Source organism: Cynocephalus volans, chromosome 2 (assembly GCF_027409185.1).
Source record: "Cynocephalus volans isolate mCynVol1 chromosome 2, mCynVol1.pri, whole genome shotgun sequence".
Classification (NCBI taxonomy): domain Eukaryota; kingdom Metazoa; phylum Chordata; class Mammalia; order Dermoptera; family Cynocephalidae; genus Cynocephalus; species Cynocephalus volans.
Genome location: NC_084461.1, coordinates 184105317 through 184123525, shown reverse-complemented (window position 1 = coordinate 184123525; position 18209 = coordinate 184105317). Strand labels below are relative to the sequence as shown.

The window sequence follows — 18209 nt, the reverse complement described above, 5'->3', positions numbered from 1 at the left end:
CCCACGCGGCTCCCGCCTGCACCACCAGGCCACTCACTGCCCCGGTGCTGCCTCCGTTTTCCCAGGTGCGGGCAGCTCCGCCCTGCTCGGCCATCACTGACCCCATTTGCTTGGCCTGGCGCAGGGCTTTCCGGACCCTGCGGGCCGGCCTCCTCTCCCACTCCCTCCGCGGTTCTCTGGCGGGGGTGTGGGGCATCCCGACCAGTGTTGGGAGGGCTAGGAAGTTCGGGCGGGCCGACTGTCACTCCACCACACCCTGGACTCCTGCCCCGGTAAACTTCCTGTTACTGGGAGGCAGATACCATCTCTGCGACCACCAGTTTGGAAAAAAGCCTAACGAATTTCTGGTTGGGAATAGTGTGGTAGGAGAGTTCCCAGGTCCGTTTGAACCTGCCGGAGAGCAGGCTGCAGGCGGGCACTAGACTCGGTTTATACCGGGGGGATACAAAGGTGAACAAGACCCGAGAAAGATCTACACAGTGCTACAAAGGCACCCAGAGAGACTGGTCGTCTGTGCCTAGCAGAAACCTGGTAGACTACCTGGGCGAGGCGGTGCTGAGCAGAGTCTTGAAGGCCCAGCTGATAGACGAGGGGTGCAGAAGACACACCCCAGCCCAGCACAGTGTGCACAGAGGGGGGAGACGTGCGGCCAGGGAGGCGGAGACTCGACAGAAACCACACACCCGGTGGGGTCGCCACTGCACGATCTAACAGCCTGGGCCAGAGCACACGGAACGGGGAGAAGTCCTGTACAGAAAGTGAAAGCTCAACAGAGATCACACACCCTGTGGTACGTGATCCACCAGCCCAGCAGAGTACAAGCTGACGAGAAAGGTGGATCCCCGGAGAAGCCCAAGACCCGAGGCAACCACACACACAAGACACTAGAGGCCAACTGAGCAGTCACGGCGGGAGCCATACCAAATTGGCAACCACAGCAACATCCTAGTTAGTCATTAGTCTCAAACCGGTGGACTGTGAAACCACCTGCCACGATGAATAAACACCAAAAAAAAGACACCAGAAATACAAAAAATCAAGAAAGTACACCACCAAAAGTTAATAAATCTCATACCCTAGATCCTATAGAACAAGAAGCCCTTGAAATAACTGACAAGGAATTTCGAGTGATAATTCTAAGGAAACTGAATGAGGTTTTCAAGATGGCGGCGGCTGCGGTGGCTGGCGCAGAGTAGCTGAGGTGGAAAAGGCGGCCACTGGGACTCAGGCAGTCGGAAAACTTGTGGTCCTTCCTCTCGCCATCTCTTAAGGGAGCACTGCTGCTGCTGACTGGTCGTGGGGGGTGACCGCCACTTTGCCCCCGGCAGGAGAGGCTGCCTCATTTACAGACAACAGCTTTAAAGTGTGGAGCAGGAAAAGAACTGTTTCTTAGCTGCAAAAGTGAGTCTCGAAACAGGGAACACGGCGCCAGGGCTGCTGTGGATGCAGCCAGGATCCCGGAGGCCGGGGCCGCGCTAAAGGCGGCCAGCTGCCCTATTCAGGATTCGAGGTTTCAGGCCAGCATTAAAGAAGATTCCTGGGAGCGCTCGAGCCGCGCCGCGACTGAACAGCCCGAGGCGGCAGCAGCCGAGAACTGGGAAAGGCGGCAAACCAGAGACAGAGAGCGAGCACCCGACCTGGCACAGCACTGTGAGTGATCCCTGGCACAGCTCTGTTCGGGGGGTGGATGCCCAAGCGGCTCCCGCCTGCACCACCAGCCCACTCACCGCCGGTGCTGCCTCCATTTTCCCAGGTGCGGGCAGTTCCGCCCTGCTCGGCCATCACTGAGCCCTCCCACTTGCTGGCCTGGCTCCAGGCTTTCCGGAGCTTGTAGACCGGCCTTGGCTCCCACTCCCTCCGCGGTTCTCTGGCGGGGCTGGTGGCGGAGGGCGTCCCGGGCCAGTTTCGGGAGGGCAAGGAAGTACGGGCGGGCCGACTGTCACTCCATCATACCCTGGACTCCGGCCCCAGGTAAACTCCCTGTTACTGGGAGGCAGATACCATCTGTGCGGCCACCAGCTTGGAAAAAAGCCTAACGAATTTCTGGTTGGGAATAGTGTGGTAGGAGAGTTCCCAGGTCCGCTTGAACCTGCCGGAGACCAGGCTGCAGGTGGGTGCTAGACTCGGTTTATACCGGGGGGATACAAAGGTGAACAAGACCCGAGAAAGATCTACACAGTGCTACAAAGGCACCCAGAGAGACTGGTCGTCTGTGCCTAGCAGAAACCTGGTAGACTACCTGGGCGAGGCGGTGCTGAGCAGAGTCTTGAAGGCCCAGCTGATAGACGAGGGGTGCAGAAGACACACCCCAGCCCAGCACAGTGTGCACAGAGGGGGGAGACGTGCGGCCAGGGAGGCGGAGACTCGACAGAAACCACACACCCGGTGGGGTCGCCACTGCACGATCTAACAGCCTGGGCCAGAGCACACGGAACGGGGAGAAGTCCTGTACAGAAAGTGAAAGCTCAACAGAGATCACACACCCTGTGGTACGTGATCCACCAGCCCAGCAGAGTACAAGCTGACGAGAAAGGTGGATCCCCGGAGAAGCCCAAGACCCGAGGCAACCACACACACAAGACACTAGAGGCCAACTGAGCAGTCACGGCGGGAGCCATACCAAATTGGCAACCACAGCAACATCCTAGTTAGTCATTAGTCTCAAACCGGTGGACTGTGAAACCACCTGCCACGATGAATAAACACCAAAAAAAAGACACCAGAAATACAAAAAATCAAGAAAGTACACCACCAAAAGTTAATAAATCTCATACCCTAGATCCTATAGAACAAGAAGCCCTTGAAATAACTGACAAGGAATTTCGAGTGATAATTCTAAGGAAACTGAATGAGGTTTTCAAGATGGCGGCGGCTGCGGTGGCTGGCGCAGAGTAGCTGAGGTGGAAAAGGCGGCCACTGGGACTCAGGCAGTCGGAAAACTTGTGGTCCTTCCTCTCGCCATCTCTTAAGGGAGCACTGCTGCTGCTGACTGGTCGTGGGGGGTGACCGCCACTTTGCCCCCGGCAGGAGAGGCTGCCTCATTTACAGACAACAGCTTTAAAGTGTGGAGCAGGAAAAGAACTGTTTCTTAGCTGCAAAAGTGAGTCTCGAAACAGGGAACACGGCGCCAGGGCTGCTGTGGATGCAGCCAGGATCCCGGAGGCCGGGGCCGCGCTAAAGGCGGCCAGCTGCCCTATTCAGGATTCGAGGTTTCAGGCCAGCATTAAAGAAGATTCCTGGGAGCGCTCGAGCCGCGCCGCGACTGAACAGCCCGAGGCGGCAGCAGCCGAGAACTGGGAAAGGCGGCAAACCAGAGACAGAGAGCGAGCACCCGACCTGGCACAGCACTGTGAGTGATCCCTGGCACAGCTCTGTTCGGGGGGTGGATGCCCAAGCGGCTCCCGCCTGCACCACCAGCCCACTCACCGCCGGTGCTGCCTCCATTTTCCCAGGTGCGGGCAGTTCCGCCCTGCTCGGCCATCACTGAGCCCTCCCACTTGCTGGCCTGGCTCCAGGCTTTCCGGAGCTTGTAGACCGGCCTTGGCTCCCACTCCCTCCGCGGTTCTCTGGCGGGGCTGGTGGCGGAGGGCGTCCCGGGCCAGTTTCGGGAGGGCAAGGAAGTACGGGCGGGCCGACTGTCACTCCATCATACCCTGGACTCCGGCCCCAGGTAAACTCCCTGTTACTGGGAGGCAGATACCATCTGTGCGGCCACCAGCTTGGAAAAAAGCCTAACGAATTTCTGGTTGGGAATAGTGTGGTAGGAGAGTTCCCAGGTCCGCTTGAACCTGCCGGAGACCAGGCTGCAGGTGGGTGCTAGACTCGGTTTATACTGGGGGGATACAAAGGTGAACAAGACCCGAGAAAGATCTACATAGTGCCACAAAGGCACCCAGAGAGACTGGTCGTCTGTGCCCAGCAGAAACCTGGTAGACTTCCTGGGCGAGGCGGTACAGAGCAGGGTCTTGAAGGCCCAGGTGTTAGACGAGGGGTGCAGAAGACACGCCCCAGCCCAGCACAGTGCGCACAGAGTGGGGAGACGTGCGGCCAGGGAGGCGGAGACTCGACAAAAACCACATACCTGGTGGGGTCGCTACTGCACGATCTAACAGCCTGGGCCAGAGCACACGGAACAGGGAGAAGTCCTGCACAGGAAGTGAAAGCTCAACAGAGATCACACACCCTGTGGTACGTGATCCACCAGCCCAGCAGAGTCCAAGCTGACCAGAAAGGTGGATCCCCGGAGAAGCCCAAGACCCGAGGCAACCAGACACACAAGGGACTAGAGGCCAACTGAGCAGTCACGGAGGGAGCCATACGAAATTGGCAACCACAGCAACATCCTAGTTAGTCATTAGTCTCAAACCGGTGGACTGTGAAACCCCTGGCCACAATGAATAAACACCAAAAAAAAGATACCAGAAATACAAAAAATCAAGAAAGTACACCACCAAAAGTTAATAAATCTCAAACTCTAGATCCTATAGAACAAGAAGCCCTTGAAATGACTGACAAGGAATTTCGAGTGATAATTCTAAGGAAACTGAATAACATACAAGAAAACTCAGCTAGACATCATGATGAAATGAGGAAAAGTATACAGGATCTGAAAGAGGAAATGTACAAGGAAATCAATGTCCTGAAAAAAAATGTAGCAGAACTTGCTGAACTTAAGAAGTTATTCAACGAAATAAAAAACACAACGGAGAGTTTAACCAGCAGGCTTGTCGAAGTTGAAGAGAGAACCTCAGAACTTGAAGATGGGCTGTTTGAAATAACACAAGCAGACAAAAAGAAAGAAAAAAGAATCAAGGACATAGAAGAAAATCTGAGAGAGATATCAGACAACCATAAGCGATCAAATATCCGAGTCATGGGTATTCCAGAAGGGGAGGAAAATGGAGATTCCATTGAAAATATATTCAACAAAATAGTGGCAGAAAACTTCCCAGGTATAGGAAAAATCACAGATCTTCAGATCCAGGAAGCTCAACGATCTCCAAACGTATTCAACCCAAAAAGGCCTTCTCCAAGACATGTCATAGTCAAATTGGCAAAACTCAGAGACAAAGAGAGAATCTTAAAAGCTGCAAGAGAGAAGCGTCAAATCACCTATAAGGGAGCCCCAATCAGGTTAACATCAGACTTTTCATCACAAACCATAAAAGCTAGAAAGGAATGGGATGATATTTTCAAAATACTAAAAGACAAAGATTGCCAGCCAAGAATACTCTACCCTGCAAGGCTATCCTTCCGAAATGAGGGGCAAATAGTATATTTCTCAGACAAACAAAAACTGCGGGAGTTCACTACCACAAGACCACCCTTACAAGAAATCCTCAAGGGAGTACTGGGTTGGTTCCTGAAAAATAACTACCACTGCCATAAAAACACAAGAAAAATCTAAACCCGCTAGTATAATAAAAATGGCATTCATGAAGAGAAAACAAGCTAACAAAAACACTATCTACAAGGCAAGGAACCAACAAACACAGAAAACAAACAGTAAATCAGAAAGCAAGGAACAAAAGACACTTAAGACAACCAAACAACCAATAAAATGCTAGGAATAAATCAACACCTTTCAATAACAACTCTTAATGTAAAAGGCTTACATTCCCCAGTTAAAAGACACAGACTGGCTGACTGGATCAAAAAGCAGGACCCAACTATATGCTGTCTACAAGAGACCCACCTCACCCATAAAGATTCACACAGACTAAGAGTGAAAGGATGGAAAAAGATTTACCATGCAAACAGAAAAGAAAAACGAGCGGGAGTAGCTATTCTTATATCGGACAAAATAGACTTTAAACTAAAAACCATAAAAAGAGACAATGAGGGACACTATTTAATGATAAAAGGACTGATGCGTCAAGAAGACATAACAATCATAAATATGTATGCACCCAATGTTGGAGCAGCCAGATTTATAAAACAAACTCTATTAGACCTAAAGAAGGAAATAGACACTAATACCATAATAGCAGGGGACCTGAACACCCCACTGTCAATATTAGACAGATCATCTAGGCAAAGAATCAGTAGAGAAACACAAGATCTAAACAAGACTCTAGACCAATTGGAATTGGCAGATATCTACAGAACATTCCACCCAACAACCTCAGAATATTCATTCTTCTCATCAGCACATGGATCATTCTCCAGGATAGATCACATATTAGGTCACAAATCAAGTCTCAATAAATTCAAAAAAATTGGAATTATCCCATGTATCTTCTCAGACCACAATGGATTAAAACTAGAAATTAATAACAAACGAACCTCTGGAAACTATACAAACACATGGAAATTAAACAGCATTCTACTTAATGACATATGGGTCCAAGAAGAAATCAAGCAGGAAATCAAAAAATTTATTGAAACTAATGAAAACAATGATACATCATACCAAAACCTGTGGGATACTGCAAAAGCAGTATTGAGGGGAAAATTTATTGCATTAAACGCTCACTTCAGAAGAATAGAAAGATGGCAAGTGAACAACCTAACACTTCACCTTAAAGAACTAGAAAAACAAGAACAATCCAAACCTAAAGTTAGCAGACGGAAAGAAATCATTAAGATCAGAGCAGAACTGAATGAAATTGAAAACCAAAAAACAATTCAAAAGATCAACGAATCAAAAAGTTGGTTTTTTGAAAAGATAAATAAAATTGACAAACCATTAGCATGGCTAACAAAAAAAAGAAGAGAGAAGACTCAAATAACAAAAATTAGAAATGAAAAAGGCGATATTACAACTGATTCATCTGAAATACAAGGAATCATTCGAGACTACTACAAACAACTATACGCCAACAAATTTGAAAATCTGGAGGAAATGGATAAATTTCTGGACACACACAAGCTCCCAAAACTGAACCGTGAAGACGTAGAAAATTTGAACAGACCAATAACAATAAAGGAGATTGAAGCTGTTATCAGAAGGCTCCCAACAAAGAAAAGCCCAGGACCAGATGGATTCACAGCAGAATTTTACCAAACATTCAAAGAGGAATTGACACCGATTCTTTACAAACTATTCCAAAAGATTGAAACGGACGCAAATCTCCCAAACTCATTCTATGAAGCAAACATCATCCTGATACCAAAACCAGGTAAAGATATAACCAAAAAAGAAAACTACAGGCCAATATCCCTGATGAATATAGATGCAAAAATCCTCACTAAATTACTAGCAAACAGAATACAGCAACACATACGAAAAATTATTCATCACGATCAAGTGGGATTCATCCCAGGGATGCAAGGTTGGTTCAACATACGCAAATCAATAAATGTGATACACCATATTAATAAACTCAAACACAAGGACCATATGATCATCTCTATAGATGCTGAAAAAGCATTTGATAAAGTTCAGCACTCATTCATGACAAAGACCCTCTATAAGTTAGGTACAGAGGGAAAGTATCTCAACATAATTAAAGCCATATATGCCAAACCCACAGCCAATATCATCCTGAATGGGGAAAAGCTGAAAGCTTTTCCTTTAAGAACAGGAACTAGACAAGGATGCCCACTCTCACCACTCCTATTCAACATAGTGTTGGAAGTACTAGCCAGAGCAATCAGAGAAGAGAAGGAAATAAAGGGCATCCAGATTGGAAAAGATGAAGTCAAACTGTCCCTGTTTGCAGATGACATGATCCTATATATCGAACAGCCTAAAACCTCTACAAAAAAACTGCTAGAATTGATAAATGATTTCAGCACAGTAGCAGGATACAAAATCAACACTCAAAAATCAGTAGCATTTCTTTTCTCCAATAGTGAACATGCAGAAAGAGAAATCAAGAAAGCCTGCCCATTTACAATAGCCACCAAAAAAATAAAATACTTAGGAATTGAGTTAACCAAGGAGGTGAAAAATCTCTATAATGAGAACTACAAAACACTGCTGAGAGAAATTAGAGAGGATACAAGAAGATGGAAAGATATCCCATGCTCTTGGATTGGAAGAATCAACATAGTGAAAATGTCCATACTACCCAAAGTGATATACAAATTCAATGCAATCCCCATCAAAATTCCAAAGACATTTTTCTCAGAAATGGAAAAAACTATCCAGACATTTATATGGAACAATAAAAGACCACGCATAGCCAAAGCAATGCTGAGCAAAAAAAATAAAGCTGGAGGCATAACACTACCTGACTTTAAGCTATACTACAAAGCTATAATAACCAAAACAGTATGGTACTGGCATAAAAACAGACACACTGACCAATGGAATAGAATAGAGAATCCAGAAATCAACCCACACACTTACTGTCAGCTGATCTTTGACAAAGGCATCAAGCCTATTCAGTGGCGAATGGACTGCCTCTTCAGCAAATGGTGCTGGGACAACTGGATATCCATATGCAGGAGAATGAAACTTGATCCATACCTCTCGCTGTATACTAAAATCAACTCAAAATGGATTAAGGATTTAAATATACACCCTGAAACAATAAAACTTCTTAAAGAAAACATAGGAGAAACACTTCAGGAAATAGGACTGGGCACAGACTTCATGAATACGACCCCAAAAGCACAGGCAACCAAAGGAAAAATAAACAAATGGGATTATATCAAACTAAAAAGCTTCTGCACAGCAAAAGAAACAATTAAAAGAGTTAAAAGACAACCAACAGAGTGGGAGAAAATATTTGCAAAATATACATCTGACAAAGGATTAATATCCAGAATATATAAGGAACTCAAACAACTGTACAAGAAGAAAACAAGCAACCCAATTAAAAAATGGGCAAAAGAGCTAAGTAGGCATTTCTCTAAGGAAGATATACAAATGGCCAACAGACATATGAAAAAATGCTCAACATCACTCAGCATTCGGGAAATGCAAATCAAAACCACATTGAGATACCATCTAACCCCAGTTAGGATGGCTAAAATCCAAAAGACTATGAATGATAAATGCTGGCGAGGCTGCGGAGAAAAAGGAACTCTCATACATTGTTGGTGGGACTGCAAAATGGTGCAGCCTCTATGGAAAATGGTATGGAGGTTCCTCAAACAATTGCAGATAGATCTACCATACGACCCAGCTATTCCACTGTTGGGAATATACCCAGAAGAATGGAAATCATCAAGTCGAAGGTATACCTGTTTCCCAATGTTCATCGCAGCCCTCTTTACAATAGCCAAGAGTTGGAACCAGCCCAAATGCCCATCATCGGATGAGTGGATACGGAAAATGTGGTACATCTACACAATGGAATACTACTCAGCTATAAAAACGAACGAAATACTGCCATTTGCAACAACATGGATGGACCTTGAGAGAATTATATTAAGTGAAACAAGTCAGGCACAGAAAGAGAAATACCACATGTTCTCACTTATTGGAGGGAGCTAAAAATTAATATATAAACTCACACACACACATACACACACACACACACACACACAAACCGGGAGGGGGGGAAGAAGATATAACAACCACAATTATTTGAAGTTGATACAACAAGCAAACAGAAAGGATATTGTTGGGGGGGAGGAGGGGAGGGAGAAGGGAGGGAGGTTTTGGTGATGGGGAGCAATAATCAGCTACAATGTATATCGACAAAATAAAATTAAAAAAAAAATAAAATAAAAAAATAAATTAAAAAAAAAGAATAAAAAAAAAAAATAAAAAAAAAATAAAAAAAACAAAAACAAATTTTCTACATCTTCATGGTTCAGTTTTGGGAGCTTGTGTGTGTCCAGAAATTTATCCATTTCCTCCAAATTTTCAAATTTGTTGGCATATAGTTGTATATAGTAGTCTCGAATGATTCCTTGTATTTCAGATGGTTCAGTTGTAATATAACCTTTGTTCTTTCTAATTTTTGTTATTTGAATCTTCTCTCTTCTTTTTTTTGTTAGCCATGCTCATGGTTTGTCAATTTTATTTATCTTTTCAAAAAACCAACTTTTTGATTCATTGATCTTTTGTATTGTTTTTTTGGTTTCAATTTCATTAAGTTCTGCTCCGATCTTAATGATTTCTTTCCACCTGCTAACTTTAGGTTTGGATTGTTCTTGTTTTTCTAGTTCTTTAAGGTGAAGTGTTAGGTTGTTCACTTGCCATCTTTCCATTCTTCTGAGGTGAGCATTTAATGCAATAAATTTCCCCCTTAATACTGCTTTTGCAGTATCCCACAGGTTTTGGTATGATGTATCATTATTTTCATTAGTTTCAATAAATTTTTTGATTTCCTGCTTGATTTCTTCTTGGATCCATATATCATTAAGTAGAATGCTGTTTAATTTCCATGTGCTTGTATAGTTTCCAGAGTTTCATTTGTTATTAATTTCTAGTTTTCATCCATTGTGGTCTGAGAAAATACATGGGATAATTCCAATTTTTTTGAATTTGTTGAGACTTGATTTGTGACCTAATATGTGATCTATCCTGGAGAATGATCCATGTGCTGATGAGAAGAATGAATATTCTGAGGTTGTTGGATGGAATGTTCTGTAGATATCTGCCAAATCCAATTGGCCTAGAGTATTGTTTAGATCTTGTGTTTCTCTGATGATTCTTTGCCTAGATTATCTGTCTAATATTGACAGTGGGGTGTTCAGGTCCCCTGCTAATATGGTATTAGTGTCTATTTCCTTTTTTAGGTCTAATAGAGTTTGTTTTATAAATCTGGCTGCTCCAACATTGGGTGCGTACATATTTATGATTGTTATGTCTTCTTGATGGATCAGTCCTTTTATCATTAAGTAGTGTCTCTCATTGTCTCTTTTTATGGTTTTTAGTTTAAAGTCTATTTTGTCAGATATAAGAATAGCTACTCCCGCTCGTTTTTCTTTTCTGTTTGGATGGTAAATCTTTTTCCATCCTTTCACTCTTAGTCTGTGTGAATCTTTATGGGTGAGGTGGGTCTCTTGTAGGCAGCATATAGTTGGGTCCCTCTTTTTAATCCAGTCAGCCAGTCTGTGTCTTTTGGTTGGGGAATTTAAGGCTTTTACATTAAGAGGTGTTATTGAAAGGTGTTGATTTATTCCTAGCATTTTATTGGTTGTTTGGTTGTCTTAGGTGTCTTTTGTTCCTTGCTTTCTGATTTACTGTTTGGTTTCTGTGTTTGTTGGTTCCTTAGGTTGTAGATAGCATTTTTGTTTGTTTGTTTTCTCTTCATGAATGCCATTTTTATTATACTAGTGGGTTTTGATTTTTCTTGGGTTTTTATGGCAGTGGTAGTTATTTTTCAGGAAACAAACCCAGTACTCCCTTGAGAATTTCTTGTAAGGGTGGTTGTGTGGTGTTGAACTCCCGCAGTTTTTGTTTGTCTGAGAAATATACTATTTGCCCTTCATTTCAGAAGGATAGCTTTGCAGGGTAGAGTATTCTTGGCTGGCAATCTTTGTCTTTAAGTATTTTGAATATATCATCCCATTCCTTTCTAGCTTTTAGGGTTTGTGATGAAAAGTCTGATGTTAGCCTGATTGGGGCTCCCTTATAGGTGATTTGACGCTTCTCTCTTGCAGCTTTTAAGATTCTCTCTTTGTCCTTGAGTTTTGCCAATTTGACTATAGCATGTCTTGGTGAAGACCGTTTTGGGTTGAATACGTTTGGAGATCGTTGAGCTTCCTGGATCTGAAGATCTGTGATTTTTCCTATACCTGGGAAGTTGTCTGCCACTATTTTGTTGAATATGTTTTAAATGCAATCTCCTTTTTCTTCCCCTTCTGGAATATCCATGACTCGGATATTTGAGCACTTGAGGTTGTCTGATATCTCTCTCAGATTTTCTTCAATGTCTTTGATTCTTTTTTCTTTCTTTTTGTCTGCTTGCGTTATTTCAAACAGCCCATCTTCAAGTTCTGAGGTTCTCTCTTCAACTTTCGCAAGCCTGTTGGTTAAATGCTCCATTGTGTTTTTTATTTCGCTGAATAACTTCTTCAGTTCAGCAAGTTCTGCTACATTTTTTTTCAGGACATTGATTTCCTTGTACATTTCCTCTTTCAGATCCTGTATACTTTTCCTCATTTCATCATGATGTCTAGCTGAGTTTTCTTGTATGTTATTCAGTTTCCTTAGAATTATCACTCGAAATTCCTTGTCAGTCATTTCAAGGGCTTCTTGTTCTATAGGATCTAGAGTTTGAGATTTATTAACTTTTGGTGGTGTACTTTCTTGATTTTTTGTATTTCTGGTATCTTTTTTTTGGTGTTTATTCATTGTGGCAGGGGGTTTCACAGTCCACTGGTTTGACACTATTGACTAACGAAGGTGTTGCTGTGGTTGCCAATTTGGTATGGCTACCTCCATGACTGCTCAGTTGGCCTCTAGTGCCTTGTGTCTGTGGTTGCCTTGGGTCTTGGGCCTCTCTGGGGAGCCAGCTCTCTGGTCAGCTTGGACTCTTCTGGGCTGCTTGATTACGGGGCGGTACCACAGGGTGTGTGGCCTCTGCTGAGCTTCCACTTCCTGTGCCGGACTACTCCCTGTTCCTTGCACTCTGGCCCGGGCTGCTGGGGTGCACCGAGGCACTGCAGAGCCTGTGGTCTCTGTAGAGCTTCCCCTTCCCCTACAGGATGTCTCCCTGCCCTTTGTGTGCCTGGCCAAGCTTGGGATGGAGCCGGGTGGTGGCAGTGAAGCCTACTTGCTGGTAGATCGCACGGTGGCGGCCCCCCCACAGGGTGTGCGGACTCTACGGAGCTTCTATCTCCCTTGCTGGATGTCTCTGTGCTCCGTACACATTGGGCCGGGCTGCTGGTTAGCGCGGTAGTAGTGTGGTCCCCATGGAGTTCCCACCTCCCCTGCCAGACATCTCCCTTCTCCGAGCGCACTAGGCCGGGCTGGGGATGGAGCCAAGTGCCTGCGGTGAAGTCTACCCGTTGGATCACGCAGTGGCGGCCCCACAGGGTATGTGGTTTCTGCCAAGTCTCCGCCTCCCTAGCCTGATGTCTCCCCACTTTGTGTGCACTGGGCTGGGCTGCTGGATCTCACAGTGGCGGCCCTGCAGGGTGTGTGTTTTCTGCTGAGTCTCCGCCTACCTAGCCGGAGGTCTCCCCACTGTGTGCGCACTTGGCTGGGCTGCTGGATCTCGCTTTGTGTTAATTCTTCTTTACATACTTGGTGAAATTCACCAGTGAAGCTATCTGGGCCTGGGCTTTTCTTTGTTTGTACTCTTTCTTTCTTTCTTTCTTTTTTATCTCTTTCTTTCTTCTCTCTCTCTCTGATTACTAATCCAATCTCTTTATTTGTTCTATGTCTATACAGATTTTGTGTTTCTCTTTGAGTCAATTTTAGTGTTTTTGTCTGTCTTTCTAGGAATTTATTTCCTCTAAGTTGTTTGGTTTGTTGGCATACGATTATTGATAGTATTTATTTCTGTAAGGTAGTAGTGATGTCCCTTCTTTCATTCCTGATTTTAGTTATTTGGGTTTTCTCTCCTTTTTCCTTTTAAGTCTAGCTAAAGTTTTGTCAATTTTGTTGATATTTTTTAAAGAATGAATTTTTGGGGTTTGTTGATTTTCTCTATGGTCTGGTATTATTAATTCAACTCTTTATTTTATCTTTATTTTATTATTTCTTATGATGCTTTAGGTAAAGTTTGCTCTTATTTTCCAGTGTCTTAAGGTGAAATATTAGGTTATTAATTTGAGATCTTATGTTTTTATGTAAGCATTATTCTATATTAATTTCCCTCTGAGCACTGTGTTAGCTGCATCCCACAAAACTGGTATGCTGTGTGTTCATTTTCATTCATCTTGTAATGTTTTCTAATTTCCCTTGTGATTTCTTCTTTGACCATTTGGTTATTTAGGAGTATCTTCATTTTGACATATTTGTGAATTTCACAAGATTTTTCTGTTTTTGATTTCTAATTTCAGTACACTATGGTTAGGCAATATTCTTTGTATAATTTTAATACATTTAAATTAATTGTGGCTTGATTTATGGCCCATTGTATATTCCTTGTGCACTTGAGAAGAATATATTATCCGCTGTTGCTGAGTGGAGTGTTCTACAGATATCTGTTGGGTCAAGTTGGTTTTACAGTGTTGCTTTGGTCTTCTGTTTCTATGTTAATCTTCTTTCTACTTGTTTTATTCATTATTGAAAGTAGGAAATTCAAGACTCCAACTAATATTCTTGAATTTTCTATTCCTTCTTTTGGTTCTGTCCACTTTGCTTCATGTATTTTGGGGCTCTATTTCTTGGTGAATACATGTTTATAATTGTTATTTTTTCCTAATATATTGACCATTTTATCATTATAAAATGTCCCTTTTTGTTCTAATTTTTAACTTTTTAAAAACTGACAAAGTTTTTATGCACTTATCTTGTACAGCATATTTTTTGAAGTATATATACATTGTGAACTAGTACCATTTAAAAATATGTGTCTTATGTGTATATATATATATCTCTACTCTAGCTTTCTTATGGTTGCTGTTTGGATGATACATCTAACTCTATCCTTTTCCTTTCAAATGGTTTTATCTTTGACTTCAAAATATGTCTCTTGTAGACAACATAGTTGGATCTGCTATTTTTATCCAGTCTGTCAATCTCTAGATATTTGTTGGATTGTTAAATCAATTCACATGAATGGTTATTATTGATATGTTTTGATTTAGATCTTCTAACTCTGTTTCTTATATGGCTCATATCATTTTTATTCCTCTATTCCCCTTTTACTGATTTCTTTTGCATTAGCTGAATATTTTCTAATCTGACATTTTAATTCCTTTAATGATATTTTCACTATTTTTGAGTTATTTCTTGGTAGTTGTTATAGGGTTTGCCATATATGTCTTATCAACTTCAGATTTTATAATAACTTTATTCTGGTTAGATATTGAAACATTACTTATATATAAATCTATTAACTCTTATCCCTTTTTGTGCTATTATTGTTATACATATTACATGTATATATGTTATAAGCACAATGTGTTGTTATAATTTTTTATGTCTTCTAAAGAAATTTTGCAAAGAAGGAGAGCAAGTACATATTTATATAATTTATCAAGTTTCTTATTTTCCATTTCTGGCTTAATCCTTTTATTTGTTTCTGTGAATTTGAGTTTCCATTTGGTGTCATTTTTTTACTCCCATACAGCTTTTCTCCCACCCACTTTCTTTCTGCTGTTAAATATATTACATTTCCACATGGTTTTGCCCCCACAACATAATTATATATGTACTGTTTTATATAATTGGTTTTAAATCAGTTTAGAGAAAAAGGAAAAGAAATATGCATTTATACTATCATTTATAATGACATAATTAACTTAACTGGTACTCTTTTTCTTTTTTTTTTTTCTTTTTTTGTGAATTCAGATTACTGCCTGGGTGATTTGCTTTCAGCTTGAAGACCTTCCTTTAGTATTTCTTGTAAGGTGGGTCTGCTAGCAGCTCTTTCTCTTAGTTTTTGTTTATCAGGAATGTATTTATTTTGCCTTCATTTTTGAAAGATAGTTTTGCTGGACATAGGGTTTTTGGCTGACAGTTATTATTTTGATCCTTTTGAATGTTATTCCACTTACTTCTGGTTTCATTATTTCTGATAAGAAATCAACTATTAATCTCATTGGGTTTCTCTTGTACAAGATGAGTCATTTTTCTTTTGTGTTTTTAGTATTTTTTCCATGTTTTTGTCTTTCATAATTTTTACTGTGATGTGTCTAAGAGTGAGTCTCTTTGTCTTTTTTCTACTTGGAGTTTGTTGAGCCTCTTGGAGGTGTAGATTGATGTTTTCATCAAATTTTGGATATTTCAACCATTATTTCTTCAAATATTTTTTCTACTTTTTTTTCTTTCTACTTTTTCTGTAATTCCCATTACACATATGTTGATGTGCTTAATGGTGACCCACATTTCTCTTAAGCTCTGTTCACTTTTATTCATTATTTTTCCCTTTGTCTTTGGATTGCATAATCTCTACTAATCTATGCTCAATTTTGCTGCTTCTTTCTTCTGCCACCTCAGATCTACTTTTGAGCTTAACTAGTGAATTTTTCATTTCAGTTCTTATACTTTTCAACACTGCAATGTTCACCTGCTTCTTTTTCTTTAATTATTTCCCTCTATGATATTGTTTATTTGCTGATACATTGTCATAATACAGCCTCCTTTACTTCTTCAAGCTTGTTTTAAACATATGAGGGTACTTCAAAAAGTTCATGGAAAGATTTGTACTATCTTTTCATTCTATTTTTCCACCTTTGTATTTATATCTTTAAACATATTTATACATTGTCAGAATATATTTGTAATGGCTGCTTTCAAATCTTTGTTAAGTCAAACTTCTGGCCTCTCTCAGAGGCAATTTGTGGTACCTGATTTTTACCCCTGTGTGTAACACTTTTATGTTTGTTACGGAGTGAATGTTCATTTTCCTCCACCAAATTCATATGTTGAAGTCCTTACCAACAATGCGATGGTATTTGTTTGGAGATGTGCCTTTGGGGGATAATTAGATTTAGATTAAATCATAAGGGTAGGAACCTCATGATGAGATTAGTGCCCTTACAAGAAGACAGAGTTCTCTTTCTCTCTCTCTCCGTGTGAGCACACAGTGAGAAGGCAGCTGTCTACAAGCGAGGAAGAAGTCCTTCACCAGTAACCAAATCTGCTGGCACCTTGATCTTGGACTTCCCATCCTCCAAAAATACAATAATTAAATGTTTGTTGTGTAGGTCACCCAGTCTATCATATTTTGTTATATTAGACCAAGCTAAGACACCATTTTTTGTTATGTTTTGTGATTGTTGTTGTTATCTAAACTTGATGTTTTATTTTATTTTTTATTTTTTATTTTTTTTCCAAAACTGAGGCTCTTTAATCTTGTTCCTCAAGCACGAAATATGAGAAATTGGAAATGGGGCAAAGTTCCAGCAAACCTAAAAATGAACAGAGCTCAGTCTCTAGCCCCCCGCTGAGTCCAGGGAGCCTCTGTTCTTTGACACAGCCTCAGTGCAAGCTAGAGGCAGAACAGGTTACTCTGTGCGGAGGGCACAAAGGGACGTGTTTGAGCACATTATAGCTACAGCAGAGGTCTGTGCTCCTGTTTTTGCTCTATTCTAGATCATTCTCCTTAGTCTCAATATCTAATAGCACTCTCTGGCCTTAGCTGAATGTGATTAGGGCTGAAAGGCAGGAAGGAGAGAAGGAATGGCTGGGGGAGCCCTGAGAGAGGTTGCAGCACACGTGAGGAAGAGGGAGGGCAGGCTCTGTTGGTATAAGGAGCCACTTCTTCCTCCATCACAGCACGGGCACCATACAGGTCAGGCGGGAAAACAGAGGATCACCTGCGGCAAATGCTCCCCTCCAAATTCCCTTGTTTTTAGTCCCCAACGCTGTCCTCAAGAGCTAGGCAAGCTGCTGCAGTGGGCAAGAAGGTACACTCAACAATATATGTGTGTCTTCTTGTCCTGGGCACCCTTGTCAAATATTGACCGAAACCTGAAACATGATGTTTAAAGTGATGAACACAATAGATCCTATATGTGTAACAAAACTGCAGAAACACATGCTAGTTTGGGTTAGATTATAATCATCTGAAGCACAGGCTAACCAAGAAGCAAAATTCTATTCTGGTACAACCACCCAATTTCTAGAAAAGAGAAAGGAAAGTAAGGAAGAGATACGATGTGAGCTTTTTGGATCAGAAGACTCAATGAAATAAGAGGGGTAGTAATATGAATCCACATGATTTTTCAAGTTTTCCTTTTGAACAGTCAAGATGATCAGGTTTGTGCTGCAAATGAGCCAGCACCATGTGGCTACTGCTCGGATTGTTCTCAGATGAACATTTACACAAAATAATATCTTATCTTCATTTAGTTTATAAACATACACAGTGCTGTCCCTTTCAAATTAAGGAAAAAAAACAAAAACAAAAAAACAACCACACACAAATACTGCAAAGTAGCAAAATATAAAGAAAAAAAAGTTACTTTTGGTTTTGGCAACATTAAAAAAGAAAGAAATATAAAAAGCAATGTGGCATTGGTCCCTACTCATAAAAAAAAAGGTACTTGGGCATGACACTGAATCAGAGTTGGTTTGTTTTCCAAAATTCAGAGTATCTGGGATTTTAAAAGTAGCACTTTTGTCTTTTAAAAGTTCAACAAGTCACATAACACTTAAAACATCAAAAAAGCTTTCTGATAAAAAGCTCAGCTTTTAAATCAAGTTTTGTTTCTGTAAATTTGGGAGACGAATTGAGTTCACT

General features: G+C 41.6%; 1 protein-coding gene across 1 annotated transcript in view; it reads left to right on the top strand.

The window, feature by feature from the left end:
• Positions 1-18209, top strand: part of LOC134370719 (transmembrane protein 132B) — a 314265-nt gene that overhangs the window by 267735 nt on the left and 28321 nt on the right. The gene's annotated exons all lie outside the window — the stretch shown is intronic.